Here is a 16,819-nt window from a genome sequence, read left to right on the forward strand (position 1 = left end):
ACTAGCTATCATTTATGATCCTTTAAGGATATTCCTTGCAGAAAGCCCATGGCTCATTTTATTTTCCCATAATTAATATATTCAGATATATTCAAGAGAAAGCATTAATGATGAAGAAAAGGCTGCACTCAAATTTCTGAACTTCAGGAAAATTCTAAATGTTCTCATAGGGAAAAGACAGAATATAGACAAAGGAATAGGAATCAGATTCAAAACAGAATTCCCAACTGCAGCTTTGAAGGTCTGGGAAATTCTAAAATCATTTTATACTTTGTAATAAAGGGTTCATTAATAATCATTCTTTTCGAACTATATAAAACATACCACAGGATTTTCTTTAAGAATTTAGGTAGCAAGGATCTACTATAGTATTACATGAATAAAAACTTTCTACATATTTAATGAATAAATAATATTGAAAATATCTTTAAGTTAATCAATTTTCACAGCTAGTATGTATGCACAGTACAAAAAATTTTAATGCACAAAAGAGTATCATGAAAATAAATTATCAGCTTATCTTTTTACTTTAGCCAGTCAGTCATCTTTCTAATATAATAAGATTACCTTTTTGTAAAAAAAGGTGCTTAGCTCAGGGCTGAGTTCTTATAATAGTTTTATCGAGACATAATTCAAACACCATAAAACTCACCCTTTCTTGGGTAAAATTCAGCAGTTTTTAGCATATTCAACAGTTGTATAACCATTCACCACTATATAATTCTAGGACATTTACATTACTCCAGAAAGAAACCTCATATCCATTAGTAGTCACTCCCCATTTCCCCTATTCCTAGTCTTGGCAATTTCTGTCTCTTTGGACTTGCTTCCTCTAGGTATGTCATATAAATGGAATAAAAAAAAGTGTGATCTCATGTGTCTGGATTCTTTTATCAAGCAGTGTTTTCATGGTGTTTTATCAACTATGGTTTTCATGGTTCATTCACATAGTAACATAGCTTTTTTTAAAAAAACTAACACGACACCAGGATGGCGTCCTGTTAAGATGGCAGAGAAGTAGGGGGACCGCAATTTGCCTCATCCCTCAAACACAGCTGTATTGAGGTCAGAACACTTGGAATACCCAGGAATGCAGGCTGTGGAGTCACAGAAAAAGCTCCACAGGTGGAAAGAGACAGCTTGGCAGAACAGAGGTGCATGTTCGAGAATTGGGAGACAGAAAACCAGTGGTGTAGGCATGGATGGGAGGGTACCCCGTTTGTGGAGAGACAAAAGGAAGAGAAAAAGAGGCTTGGAAGTGTAGTCTTATATTTGAAAAAGAGAAAAACCTCTCCAGACCATGGGTTAGAGAACAAAAAATATGGAGAGAGCCAGTTTCTACTTTGCAAACAGCCTTAGGAGCTAAAGATCAGAGTTTTCAGGGGTGCACAGGTTTCTTTGGACTGAAGCCAGCCATGTGCAGGCATTCAGGGGAGAAGGGGAGCCAGCATAGGTATGCTGTAGCTATTCTCAGGTGCACACTGGGGAAAATAGTCCCCTCCCTTCAGTACTGTGGGAAAAGGGTATATTGCTCCTCCAAGGACTAAAGACTCTACAGACACCCGCCAGAGGCCCTTTGTCATCTGGGCAGAGTGGCAGTACCCCAGAACTAGGTCATGGAGTGGAATGCTTTAAGACAATGGGTTTTTAATCCCAGCCCAGTGCCAAGGAGGCATGGGAGACTGTGGAGCAGGGCAAGCCATCTGGCTGTGCTACTTTGTGAGTGCTTCCTGAACAGTGTGATTTGAAACACCAGGTCTGGGGAGGAGAGATTGTGGTGTCTCCATTTTTTTCCCAGCCACCAAAATGGTGGGGCTTCAGGGAACAGGACAGCAGCCCCCAGAGGAGGCGGGACCCACTTACACCAAACCATGCCCCTCCATGCCTGGTAACTGCTTATCTATGGAATGGGACTGTCACTGACGGAACCAAACAGCCTCTCCTCCAGACCAGCACAGCCTCCAGTTCCAGGCACCAACAGACCACTGTCCTGTGGTTTTGTATGGTTATTTCAACGAACAAATCAAAGCACACCTGGTGGAAGGTCCAAACAATCCACCACTGAGGGGAATAAGTTTAGGAACTCCCTGAGCTTGCACCAATTGGTTAACAAGGCTAGAGCGGAGGCAGCGCAGAGCTAAAGTGCCCTGCATAGAAGAAAGCATAGAGCAGGAAACCTCTTCCACAGGACAAATGTGTCAGGGAATAGGTAGACAGGGTGGAAGCACCCCAGCAGAGCAGAAAGATAAACAGGAAGACCTCCAAAGCAGGGTGAAATTGCCTGGAGCTCATTAAAAAAAACAAAGTGCCTTGTTGACCCTGAGGCAGCATCCTCTATCTGTCTTATTCAAGTTAAGATAGACACAGCACTTGGTGCCTGCTGTAAACAGTCATCTGCTCAGTGCCAGGATTTTGTTTTGTATTGACCCAAATCCCTAACACCTCATATCTTTGAAACCCCCTTTCTCTCACACATATGAGTTAATGATCACTGTTTTATTGTCTCTTTCTGCACATCCATAATGTTTGTAAGCTTTATGATCCTAATAAATACTGAGCAAGGACCCTTACTTGGGGCTCTTGTCTCCTCCCAGACATTACTTTCTCTCATATTCAATTCTGCATCTGCTGTCTTGGTGAACAAGAGAAAACTCCAGACTCAAAGTCTGAGACAAGCCACTATGAACAGTGGGATAGAATAGCCAAAGATGCAACAACAGAGTGCATGCAACACACTCCAAAAATACTTCCTGAAGTGCCAAGTCCTGGAAAGTATATGATCTCTTTTTAATATAGTAGTACTTGCAGGTGCAGGACATATAATAAGCTAGTAAAACACATAAAAGACAGAAACCTATTCAAAATGATGAAACAGAAGAATTCTCCTCAAAAGAAATTCCAGGAAGAAATGACAGGCAGAGAACTGCTCAAAACAGATAAAAACAATATGTCTGAACAAGAATTTAGAATAACAGTCATAAGACTAAAACCTGTGCTTGAAAAAAGCATACAAGACAGCAGAGAGCCTATTGCTACAGAGATCAAGGACCTAAGAAATAGTCACAATGAATTAAGAAATGCTGTAAATGAGGTGCAAAATAAACTATATGCAGTGACAGCAAGGATGGAAGAAACAGAGGAGAAAAAAGGTGAAATAGAAGATAAAACTATGAGAAATGATGGAACTGACAAAAAGAGGGAAAAGAAATTACTAGACAATGAGGGGAGAATTAAAGACCTAAGTGATTCAATGAAACAAAATAATATCCATATTAAAGGAGTTCAAGAAGAAGAAGAGAGAGAGTGCCAGAAAGTTTATTTGAACAAATTATAGCTGAGAAAACTTCCCTAATCTGCGGAAGAAAACAAGACATCCAAGTCCAGGAGGCATAGAGAACTATCTTCAAAATCAACAAAAACAGGTTGACACCATGACATATCAGAGTGAAACTGGCAAAATACAAACAGGCCCTAACCTACAAGGGTAGACACATAAAGGGTAGTAGTAGACCTATCCAATGAAATTTGGCAGGCCAGAAGGGTGAGGCAGGAAATATTCAATGTGCTGAAAGGAAAAAATGCAGCCAAGAATCCTTTGCCCAGCAAGGCTGTCATTCAGAATAGAAGGAGAGATAAAGGTTTTCCTAAACAAAAACTAAAGGAATTCATGACCATCAAACCATCCCTGCAGGAGATCCTAAGAGGGACTCTGTGAATGGAAAGCAGCAAAGACCACCAAGGACCAGAGACATCACCACAAGCATGAAACCTACAGATAACACAATGACACTAAATCCATATCTTTCAATAATCATTCTGAATGTCAATGGACTAAATGCCCCAATCAACAGACATACGGTTTCAGAATGGACTTAAAAAACCAAGATCCATCTATTCCATTTATATGCTGCCTACAAGAGACTCATTTTATATCCGAGGACATCTGCAGATTGAAAGTGAGGGGATGGAGAACCATCTATCATGCTACTGGATGTCAATAGAAAGTTGGAGTAGCCATATTTATATCAGACAAACTAGATTTTAAAACCAAAGACTATAACAAGAGATGAAGAAGGACATTATATCATAATTAAGGGGTCTATCCATCAAGAAGAGGCAATGATTGTAAATGTCTATGCCCCCAATGTGAGAATATCCCAAAATATAAATCAATAAATCACAAACATAAATAAATGTATAGATAATAATATTGTGATTGCAGAGGACTTTAGTACTCCATTTATAGCAATGGACAAATCATGTAAGCAGAAAATCAATAAGAAAACAATGGCTCTGAATGACACATTGGACCAGATGGACTTAACAGTTATATCAGAACTTTTCATCCAAAAGCAGCAAAATACATATACTTCGTGAGTGCACATGGAACATTCTCCAAAATAAATCACATGATGGGTCACAAAACAGCCCTCAACAAATATAAAAGCATTGTGGGTGGGCTAAATGGGCAGGAGGCATTAAGGAAGACATCTGTTGGGATGAGTAGTGGGTATTATATGTAGGGAACAAATCACTGGATTCCATACTGAAATCATTATTGCACTATATGCTAACTAAGTTGGATATAAATTTAAAAATATGTATGTATATAAAAGGATTGAGATCATACCATGCATATTTTCAGATCACAATGTTATAAAACTTGAAATCAACCACAGGAAAAAAAATTGGAAAGCCCAATACATAGAGGTTAAAGAACATCTGCTAAAGAATGAATGAGTGAACCAGGAAATTAAAGAAGAAATTTAAAAATATATGGAAGCAAATGAAAATGAAAACATGACAGTCCAAATCCTTTAAGATGCTGCAAAGGCAATCATAAGAGGAAAATACATTGCAATCCAGGCCTAAGTCAAGAAGCAAGAAAGGTCTCAAATACAGAACCTAACTTCACTTTTTAAGGAATTAGAAAAGCAGCATCAAAAAAAAAAAAATCCCAAAGCCAGCAGAAGAACAAAAATAGTAGAAAAGATTAGAGCAGAAATAAACAATATAGAATCCCCCCACAAAAAAAAAGGTAGAACAGATCAATGAATCTAAAAGCTAATTTTTTAAAAGAATAAACAAAATTGATAAATCCCTAGTCAGATTTCTCAAAAAAGCAAAAAAGAAAGAACCCAAAAAATCATGAATAAAAGAGCAGAGATCGTAACCAACACCATAGAAGTAAATCGATTATTAAAGAATAGTATGAAAAATTATATACCAACAAAATTAACAATCTGGAAGAAATGGACATGTTCCTAGACACCCACACACTACCAAACCTCAAAAAGGAAAAAATAGAAAACCAGTGAAGAACTTGAATCAGTTATCAAAAATCTCCCAACAAATAAGAGTCCTGGGCCAGACAGCTTCCCACGGGAATTCTACCAGACATTTAAAACAGAGTTAATATCCATTCTTCTCAAGCTGTTCCAAAAAATATAAACAGAAGGAAAGTTTCCAAACTCATTCAATGAAGCCAGAATTACCTTGATTCCCAAACAACACAGAGATCCCACTAAAAAGGAGAATTACAGGCCAATATCCTTAATGAACATGGCCGCAAAAATTCTCAACAAGATACTAGCAAATCAAACTCAAAGTATATTAAAAGAATTATTCACCATGATCAAGCGGGATTCATTCTCGGGCTGCAGAGCTAGTTCAATATTCGTAAATCATTTGTGATACATCATCACATTAATAGAAGAAAAGATATGAACCATATGATCCTGTCAACAGATACAGAAAAAGCATCTGACAAAATACAGCATCCTTTCTTGATAAAAACCTTCAAGAAAGTCAGGATAGAAGGAACATACCTTAACATCATAACAGCCATATATGAAAGACCCATTGCTAATATCATCCTCAATGGGAAAAAACAGAGCTTTCCCCCTGAGATAAGGAACACAGGGATGTTCACTCTCATCACTTGTTTAACATAGTGCTGGGAGTTCTAGCATCAGCAATCAGACAACAAAATGAAATTAAAGGCATACAAATTAGCAAAGAAGTCAAACTTTCACTTTTCACTGCCATGATACTTTACATGGAAAACCTAAATGACTCCACCAAAAAACCGCTAGAATTGATACATGAATTCAGCAAAGTTGCAGGATATAAAGTCAGTGTACAGAAATCGGTTGCATTTTCTCACAAAGAAATGGAAAAAATATTCCATGCTCATAGATGGGAAGAACAAACATTGTTAAAATATCTCTAGTACCCTAAGCAGTTTACACATTCAATGCAATCCCAATCAAAATAGCACCAGTATCCCTCACAGAGCCAGAACAAATAATCCTAAAATTTGTATGAAGCCACAAAAGACTCTGAATAGCCAAAGTAATGTTGAAGAAGATAACCAAAGCTGGAGGTATCACAATTAGAGACTTTAGCCTGTACTACAAAGCTGTAATCATCAAGACACTATGGTATTGGCACAAAAACAGACACACAGGCCAATGAAACAGAATAGAGAACCCAGAAATGGACCCACAAATATATGACAAACTAATCTTCAACAAAGCAGGAAAGAATATCCAATGGAAGAAAAGACAGTCTCTTTAGCAAATGGGATTGGGAAAACTGGACAGCGACATGCAGAAGAATGAACCTAGACCACTTTCTTACATAATACACAAAAATAAATTTGACAAGGATGAAAGACCTAAATGTGAGACAGGAAGCCATCAAAATTATAGAGGAGAAAAGAGGCAACAACCTCTTTGTCCTCGGTTACAGCAACTTCTTACTTGACATGTCTCTGAAGGCAAGGGAAACAGAAGCAAAAATGAACTACTGAGACCTCATCAAAATAAAAACCTTCTGCACAGCAAAGGAAAACAATCAACAAAACTAAAAGGGAACCAACAGAATGGGAAAAGATATTTGCAAATGACGTATCAGATAAAAGGTTAATATCAAAAATCTACAAAGAATTCACCAAACTCAACACCTAAAAACAATCCAGTGAAGAAATGGGCAGAAGACATGAATAGACAGTTTTCCAAAAAAGACATCCAGATGGCAAAAAGATACATGAAAAGATGCTCAACATCAGGGAAATACAAGTCAAAACCACAATGAGATACCACCTCACACCGGTCAGAATGGCAAAAATTAACAACTCAGGAAACAACAGATGTTGGTGAGGATGCAGAGGAAGAGGAACCCTCTTGCACTATTGGTTGGAATGCAAACTGATGCAGCCCCTCTGGAAAACAGTGTGGAGATCCTCAAAAAAATTAAAAATAGAACTGCCCTATGACCCAGCAATTGCACTACTAGGAATTTATCTAAAGGGATACAGGAGTGCTGTTTCAAAGGGGCACATGCACACCAATGTTTATAGCAGTGCTATTAACAATAGCCAAAGTATGGAAAGAGCCCAAATGTCCATCAGCTGATGAATGTGTGTGTGTGTGTGTGTGTGTGTGTGTGTGTGTACAGACATACCTTGGAATACTACTTGGTGACGAAAAAGAATCCAAATCTTGCATTTGCAACAACATGGATAGAACTAGAGGGATTTATGCTGAGTGAAATAAGTCAGTCAGAGAAAAGAGAAAGACAGATATATGTTTTCATTCATATGTGGGATTTGAGAAACTTAACAGACCATAGAGGAAGGGAAGGAAAAATAAGTTACAAACAGAGAGGAAGGCTAACCATAGAGACTTTTAAATACAGCAAACAAACTGAGGGTTGACATGGGTAGAGGTTTGTGGCTGTGGGGAAAATGAGTGATGGGCATTGAGAAGGGCACTTGTTGGGATGAGCACTGGGTATTATACGTAAGTGATGAATCACTGGGTTCTACTCCTAAAGCTAAGACTACACTGCATGTTAGCTAACTTAACAATAAATTGTTTTTTTTAAAAAAAAAAAGAACCATGATACTATGAAATGTGATCAGTATTTGTTCTATATGAAGATAAAATTGAAAGGTGAATACTTCAATATTTGTTATAATAGCTATTTATTAGACAGATATCTTAGACAAGCTAATGTATTTAATTATTTTTCAGTGGATGAATGGCAGTTTTAGGAGCTGTGTTTCACAAGGGGCAAGTCCCAAGAGAGCAGAGCAGATGGGCAAAGACAGCATCAGTGGAGCGACATCATAAAATGTACAATATTGGATGTTAGAGAGACAAATAAGGTTAGTTAGAGACAGGTTTCATGTCATCAACTCAAAAGGTGGAGAAGCTTTCAAACAAACAAAAATGCATAAATGATACCTTCTGTTCTTTTTTAATCCATCGGATCTTTAAGTAACAATTTATAAGCAAATCCTTTAACACTGTTCTAAATCTACACAATTCATTTTAAAAAATTATTGGACAATAACAGAAAAAAGTGAAAAATATATAAATGTACAGATCAAAGGATCATCAAGAAGCAAACACCTTCTAAACACCATGCCAAGACCAATGGAAGCCTCTCTTGATCCCCCTCAATTCATACTGCCTACTTCCTATAAAGTTAGTCATTACCCTGAGTCTAATACTGTTTTTACATTTTACATAAATGGACACAATATGTGTGTTTTTTTTTCTGGTTTCTTTGACTAATATTTGTGTGTGTGTGTCAGAATCACTTACGTTGTTGTGTGTAGATGTAGTTTATTTGAAACACATGCTTGAATGTACTACATTTATTTATTAATTTGCCCTTGATAAACATTTTTGTTCTTTCCAGTTCTATTTCCATTCTAAAAATTGGTTCTAATAATTAGAATTTCCATTCTAAATAATGATTCCATATGCATTCTTCTTTATGTCTCTTGGTGCACATAAGCACACATCACTGTTGGGTTTATATCTCAGAGTGAAATTACTGGATCACATAATATTCAAATATTCAACTTTAGTACAAAAAGTCAAGCAGATTTTCAAAAGCAGTACCAATTTACACTCTCATCAGCAATGTATTTAGGTCTGGTTTTCTTTTCTTCTATATGGTACTTAAAGAGAGTCTGGAATCTTTAGTTTGATATCTTATATCAGATTTGAAACAGTCTTTGTTGTTACAGCTCCAGTTTTTCCTCCAAATCTCCTAGTCATCTCCAGGACTTCAATTTCATGGATCCTGTATGTCTCTTGGACTATCTCTATTTTGCTTAACAGTTCCTTTTTTATTCTTTTCCTATTGTGTTTTACTGTAAGTATCAAGGAGAAACAAGTCTGTACCTTCAACACTTTACTTGGAAATCTTCTCAGCTAAATATCCAAATTCATCATTGACAAGTTCTACTTTATAGTCAACAATAGGACACAATTTAGCCAAGTTTTCTGCTGCTTATAACAAGGATCACCTTTCCTCCAATGTTCAATAACACGTTCCTTATTTCTTTCTGTTACCAGAAGTATAGTTTAAAAAAAATTTTTTTTGATGTTTATTCGTTTTTGAGAGAGAGAGACAACACAAGTGGGGGAGGGCAGAGACAGAGAGGGGGAGACACAGAATCTGAAAGAGGCTCCAGGCTCTGAGAGCCTGACACAGGGCTCGAACTCGGAAATGGTGAGATCATGACCTGAGCCGAAGTCAGACACTTAACTGACAGCCATCCAGGGGCCCCCAGAAGTACCTTTAATATTCATATTTCTACCAATATTCTGTTCATGATATTATGTGTATTCTCTAAGATGACAGAGGCTTTCTCTACCATGCTCCTCACTTTCATTTGGACCCTCATCGGAATTGCCTTTGATGTCCATATTTGTACTGACTGTATCTTCAAGGCAATCCAGGATGTTTCTATCATGCACTTCAAAATTCTAGCCTCTCCCTGTTACCCATTTCCAAAGGCATTTCCTCTTTTTTTAGGTATGTGTTACAGTATTAACTCACTTCTGGTACCAAAATCTATGTTTGTTTTCAAAGTTTACCATAAAAATGATTAAAATCAAATGAATTAAAACAGCAGGAATTTATTTTCTGACAGTTCTGGGAGTCAGAAATCTGAAATCAAGAGTTTGACAGGGGCATACTTGCTCCAAAAACTCTAGGAGACACTCTTTCCTTGCCTCTTCCAGTTCCTGGCGGCTCCTGGTGCTCCTGAGCTTGTGGTAGCATAACTCCAATCTCTGTCTCTGTCTTCACATGGACTTCTTTGTGTGTTTCTGTCTTCTCTTCTTCTTCTTCTTTTTCTTTTTTTAAATATTAGTCATTGGACTTAGGACCTATCCTAATTAAGTATGACCTTAACTAATTACATCTGCAATGACCCTAATTCCAAATAAGTTCGTACTTTGAGGTTGTAAGTGCTCATGAATTTTCAGTGGACATTATTCAATGCTCCACACTAATGTCTTTGAAAAGAAAAAGGTAGTCTGCATTGTCTGAATAACCTAGTCTGCCAATCCTGGCAGTGAAAGTCTATGAAAAGTTTCTAAATCAAGTAATTTTAACTCATAATAGTTCACTAGGGCCCCACATTTTGAGAGATCTTATATTTCTTCGATAAAACCGTTGTGATTAGATTGTCTGCGATTAAAGAAAACATGGATGGACTATTCTTGCCAAGTTTTATTATGAGGTTAATGCTTGCTTTCAAATGTGAATTTGGAAGATTCCTTTTTCAAAGTTATGGTTCAAATTTAATAGCACAGAAATTATCTACACCTTGAAGACTTGCTAGCTATTATGGACTGAATGTTTGTATGCTCCCCCCCACCCTCCAGTATGATAATATTTGGAGATGGGGGCTTTGAGAGGTACTCAGGTTTAGATGAGATCATGCGGGTAGAGCCCCCGTGATGAGATTAGTGTCATAAGAAAAAGAGAGGCCAGAGCTTGCTCCCTCACAAGTGAGGATGGCCTCCATCTGCAGCCAGGAAAAGGATTCTCACTAGGGACTGAATCTGTTGGTACCTTAAGTTTGGATCCATGAATGCTTTTATATATTTATAGATGTTATTGAAGACCAACAAAAGTAGTTTGCTTTCTGTAGATGAGTAATACACTTTCACTGTCTTATCTTGTGGATACATTAGTTCTGCAGCCCTATTACAGGGTACTTGATTTATTCCAAAGAAATTCATGTTGGTCAATTGCATGGATGGTATTATGCTGATTGAACATAGTAAGAAAGAAGAAACTAGTTAAGACATAGGTAAGATAATTATACGTCAGATGTTGAGAAATGAATCTGACCAAAAAAAGGTTTCTACCACTTTAAATTTCTAGGGTTCCAGTGGTCTGGTACATGTCAAGATAGCACTTTCAAAGAGAAGAACAGATTATTGCATTTGGTTCCTCTTATCACAAAGATGATTTCTACTATGTGAGCCTCTTTGGATTTTGGAGGCAATATTTACCTCATCTGTGTGCTACTCTGATCCATTTACTGAGCAACTTGAAAAGCTGCTAGTTTTGGGCAGGGTCCTGCAACAGGTCTGGAATGCCACACAAATTGTTCTTCAACTACGATGTATAACCTAGCAGATCTGTTGGTGCTTGAAGCAAATTACCATGCTACCTCAGTTAGCCATCATGAACTGGGTCTTATCTGATCAACAGATCTATAAGATTGCATATGCATAGCAGCATTTCATCATCAAATGGAAACCATGACCAGTTGGATCTAAGCAGATCCTGAAAGTGTAAATTGCATGTCCATGTTCCATTCTCCCCTCTCAACCTGCACCTATGGTATGGAGCATTCCCTATGACAAATTAACTAAGAAAAACATATTTGAGTCTGGTTTACAGATGGCTCTGTATAAAATGCTATCAACCTTCCAAAGTAGAAAGTGGTAATATTGGGATTGATCCTAAAGGACATTGGTGAAGGATAATATGGTGTGATTTCTTACTATTTTCCCTAGTTATCCACTAGTAAAATTATGACGTCCCATCTCTGCAACTGTGGTTTTGCTGATCTAGAAGTCATAATTTCAAGGGAAGAATGCTCTATTACTCTATTATCTTGGGTGGTTGATTTTGATTAGCAAGGGGAAATTGGGATACTGCAACTCAATGAGTGCAAGGAGGAGTGATTATGTCTGGAATGCGTGAGATTCCCCTAGAGCATTTCCTTACTATTCCTTTTCTTGTGGAATTCCTCCTTCAGTTTCCGTATTCCTGAACTAGGTTTATATCTACTTCTGTGACAAAGGGCTCTAGAAACAGGTGGCTCTCTCCTCATGGGTTCCACCCATCCCTATAGGTTCTAACATATCTTTGCTTCTGCACTTCATGCTCCTCTTCCCTTATTGACTGCCTCCCCTGTTGACTTCAGACTGCAATAAGACAATACATAATGTCAATTGCTTAAAATAAATTCTTTATTATCCATGTATATTTCCTAGATTTTCTGTTTCTCTGGCCAAACCCTGATTAACTTGATCTAACTTTTCTGTTCTGACTCCTCTCTCCTGGCCTGGTCCTGCTTTTGTTCACATTCTTTAGGGGTTTAGTATTGACCCTCTTCTCCTTCATACACTTTCCTTCATACACATTCATCATGGAGAAGCTCATCTGTTCCCAACAACTAACCTATATCTCCTTTCCTTTTGTAGTGTAATTACCTCTAAGATCAAACTTCTCTTTTGAACTGAAGAGGGATGTTTCTGACAGCCTTCAGAGTATCTCTAATTGGATATTTCATAGGTACCCAAAACTTAACATTTCCAAAGATTAATTTATAATCTTGATCTTGGTTAGGACACTATATACCCAGTAACCTAAGTCATATATCAGTGTCTATTATAGCATATATCATAAAACTTTGTAATAATTATACCCCTAGCTCCACTAGACTTGAAGATGTTGAAGAAAGACAGCAGTGTTATCCTTCTTATCGTAAGCACACAGCATGAGGAGCAATACATAGTGGGCACTTAATATATGTTTACTGAATGAATAAATGGCGGGGCCTTTGGGTGCCTCAGTAGGTTAAGCATTGACTCTTGATTCTGGCTCAAGTCACTATCTCACAGTTCATGGGTTTAAGCCCTGCATGGGGCTCTGTGCTGACTATGCAGAGCCTGTTTGGGATTCTTTCTCTCCCTCTCTCTCTGCCCCTCCCCTGCTTGTGCATGTGCATGCTCTCTCTCTCTCAAGATAAATAAACATTAAAAATATGAGTGAATAAATGGATTCATAGAGAAGATAAAAATTTCAGAGAGATAATAAATAACAACACTGAAGAAGAATAGAACATAGCTATTCCAAATAATTTCTAATGTGAAGATCTAAGTTTATGGTATGATTTTCCAAAAATTATAAATATGCAGCTTTACTAAAATATTATTTGATCAGAAAGTGTGAGTGAAAATACCAGTTTAAAATTTTTTTTTAATGTTTTATTTATTTCTAGGAGAGAGAGAGAGAGAGAGAGAGAGACAGCATGAGCAGGGGAGGGTCAGAGACAGAGGGAGTCACAGACTCTGAAACAGGCTTCAGGCTCTGAGCTGGCAGTCAGCACAGAGCCCGACGCGGGGCCCGAACCCACGAACCACGAGATCATGACCTAAGCAAAAGTCGGACGCTTAACCGACTAAGCCACCCAGGTGCCCCGAAAATACCAGTTTTAAATTGTTAGAGTTTCTTTACTTTTTGGTATTCATTGAATTTTGTACATAAAGTTCTTCAGGTATTTTAGGCTAATGACAGTATTTGAAGCTTTGAGATGTATAACAGTGGAAGTAAACTTCCATAAACCAAAATATGTTTTCATTTTTCTAATAGAAATTTTATAATTAAATACAGTTTATGCTAAGTAACCATAATACTAGTGGAAGAACATTTGTTTTTAGATTAAGGGTAGCTACAAAATTTCATTAGCAAGAGAAGCTATAATTTGTATTTGTGTTATCAGAAAAAACAACCACAGTTGTCAATTTATCTACCAGAAAAATAATTAAATGCCTAAATGCAAGCAGAGAAAAAAAATATAAGATTCTGCCTTCAACTTGCATTAATGTAATTGTATTCCATGGCTCACTTATCAAATTATTCCTCTCTAAAGAAGCTATTTCTTTACTGTCACACATTAATAATAACAACACATGATCACTATACCTTCCAGAATTTTCTAGGCTCGAATTTTCAGGGAAACTATGGAAGAAAAATAATTTTTGGAGGGCGCTATTGATATAACTGCTTAGACTTTTCTAGAGCTATTCACAGTACAACTTACATTCAATTTAGACAACTATGTATACATTTTTGTATTTTATTTATTTATTTTTTTTAATGTTTTATTTATTTCTAGGAGAGAGAGAGAGACAGCATGAGCAGGGGAGGGTCAGAGAGGGAGTCACAGACTGAAACAGGCTCCAGGCTCTGAGCTGGCAGTCAGCACAGAGCCCGACACGGGGCTCGAACCCACGAACCGCGAGATCATGACCCAAGCGAAAGTCGGACGCTTAACCGACTAAGCGCCCCTGTATTTTAAAATAATTCACAAAACTAAATCAAACAAAGTCAGAGTCTTTCATCCAAAGGTGATGGTTGTTTTAACAGTATTTACACTACTTTTATTTGATTCGAGTCAACTCCATCCACCAATGGCTATACTCACAATTCTTTTTAGTCATACCTCCTTCTTTCTCTAGATTTAATTTCAGTCACCTTGATCCTGTCAGGCTTTGATGAGAGAGCTACACTCTTATCTCTTTGTCCAGACTTTCAAATTGTTCAGTTGAGAGGATTTACTGAGACACCTTAATTTATTGAGATGTTTCAATAAAGGTGTGAGGGCTATACTCCTCATTGGGTTGTTATCTTGAGATTTTAATTGATCTTTTTGGCTAAACATCAGTCTCAGTTTTATCTTATACAGGTAGAGATAATATCAGCTATATCTTCTAACTCTACAAGTCTCTGAATTTCTAGATCTCCATTCCTTGTCACCGCAGCTTTCAAACCGAACAATTATTTTCTGAGCCCACTTCTTTATTGTACATACTTATAAACTGTTGCCAATAGTACCCGACAGATGTGGCTAACATACCCTTTGCCTGCCATTTCGCTGAAATCTGTGAGTTTATGAGGGTCATTAACTGCCTTCCAATTGAGAACAATTTCATCAAATGTTCTAGCACTGTATAACTTAAATTGCCATTCGTCTACTCTCTGGTAACAGTTACCTTGTTACTTGTTGATGTTACCTAAATCCAATGCCACATATTTTAGGATTTTTATTATGGTAATATAATAAAAACTGCCACCTCACTTTCAATGCCAAAGTCTTTATTAAAGTAGGTTAAGTTAGGCTGCAGTAACAAACTATTCTCAAATCTGGTGACTCGCAGCAATAAAGTTTTATTTCTCATTCTCAGTATGAGTTCATTGTATGTCAGCAATGTCTCTGCTCCAAGTAATTTTCATCCTGACACCTAAGCCTCTATCTAGAACACTGTAGATCTTGTGGTAGACAGAAAAGAAAGAACATGGCAGATTTTGGCTCTTAAAGCTTCTGCTTGTGCATGACACAGGTTATATGTTTCCCATTTCATTTGCTAATAAAGCAAATCATCCTATCAATCCTGACATTGAGGCAAGTGAGTGATACCTCTTTCAGGGAGAGGCAACGGGTATTTGTATACAATAAAATCTACCACACATACCAAAACTACTTCTAAAAGCCAAAATATATTTTTTATATATCCTCCACTCTGACTTCTTTTCCTTGAATGTCTCTATTCTTTCAATCATTGATTAAAATAGAGGCCACAGACTCTTTCCTCTAACTTTAATATGCATAATTCAAACTTTTGTAATTTGACATTCTGGTTAATATTTAATGATATTTATATTTTGCCACCCTAATTTGTTAATATTTCCAAAGGCATCACTTATCTACCTATGTTTTTGTCACATCCAGAACTAGATCAATGACAAAAAAGTGAGCCACTAGATTTTACTTTCTTATTAACAGTGGTATTCACGTATACTTATTTTATTATAACTTATTAAAAATAAAATATTGAAGGGTGCCTGGATGGCTCAGTTGGTTAAGCGTCCGACTTTGGATCAGGTCATAATCCTATAATTTGTGAGTTTGAGCCCCATGTTGGGCTCTGTGCTGACAGTTCAGAGCCTGGAGCTGCTTCAAATCCGTTACTCCCTCTCTCTCTCTGCCCTTACCCTGCTCATGCTCTCTCTCTGTCTCTCAAGAAATGAATGATGGACAAAAAAATTAAAAGGAAAGAAAAGAAAATATGGCAAGAAACCTTCCTCCTAATTCTTTGCTGAAAGTCCACCTACACTTATTGCTGTTAGGTTTCTGGGTTCACGTTTATGTATTTTCCATGATTTTTGTGTGGATTTAAGAAATATAGCCATATTCCTCACCACCGTTTATAAAGTCAATGTCAAAGAGTTTATAAACTCTTTCATCTCATTTTCTTTTCTCCTTTGATATGGATCAGCCGCATTGGCTTTGAGTTTTGTCTTTTTTTATCTCAAAACCATTGCTTTTGACAATTGGAACATATTTCATCAATATCATCACCAGGTTACCTCCTTATTTAAGTTTCAGCTCAAATTTTACCTCCTCAGAGGGACCTTCCTTGTCTATTCTCACTAAAGTAACATTCTTTCCTCCAGTCCTGCATGTCCTTCTCCCTTATTTTATATTTTAAAATATAAGTAAAATACTGTATATAAAAGTATATATACTTAAATTTTATATAATTTAATATTTATATTATATATATGTAAGTAGGTGCCCCGCAACATGGGGCTTGAATTCATATGTAATATGAATTCATACTTAATATTTTATATATATACTTAATATGAATTCATACTTAATATTACATATACACTTAATATTTTATATACTTTAATATTT

This window comes from Hyaena hyaena, unplaced genomic scaffold (assembly GCF_003009895.1).
Source record: "Hyaena hyaena isolate Hyena2069 unplaced genomic scaffold, ASM300989v1 scaffold_646, whole genome shotgun sequence".
Taxonomy (NCBI): Eukaryota; Metazoa; Chordata; class Mammalia; order Carnivora; family Hyaenidae; genus Hyaena; species Hyaena hyaena.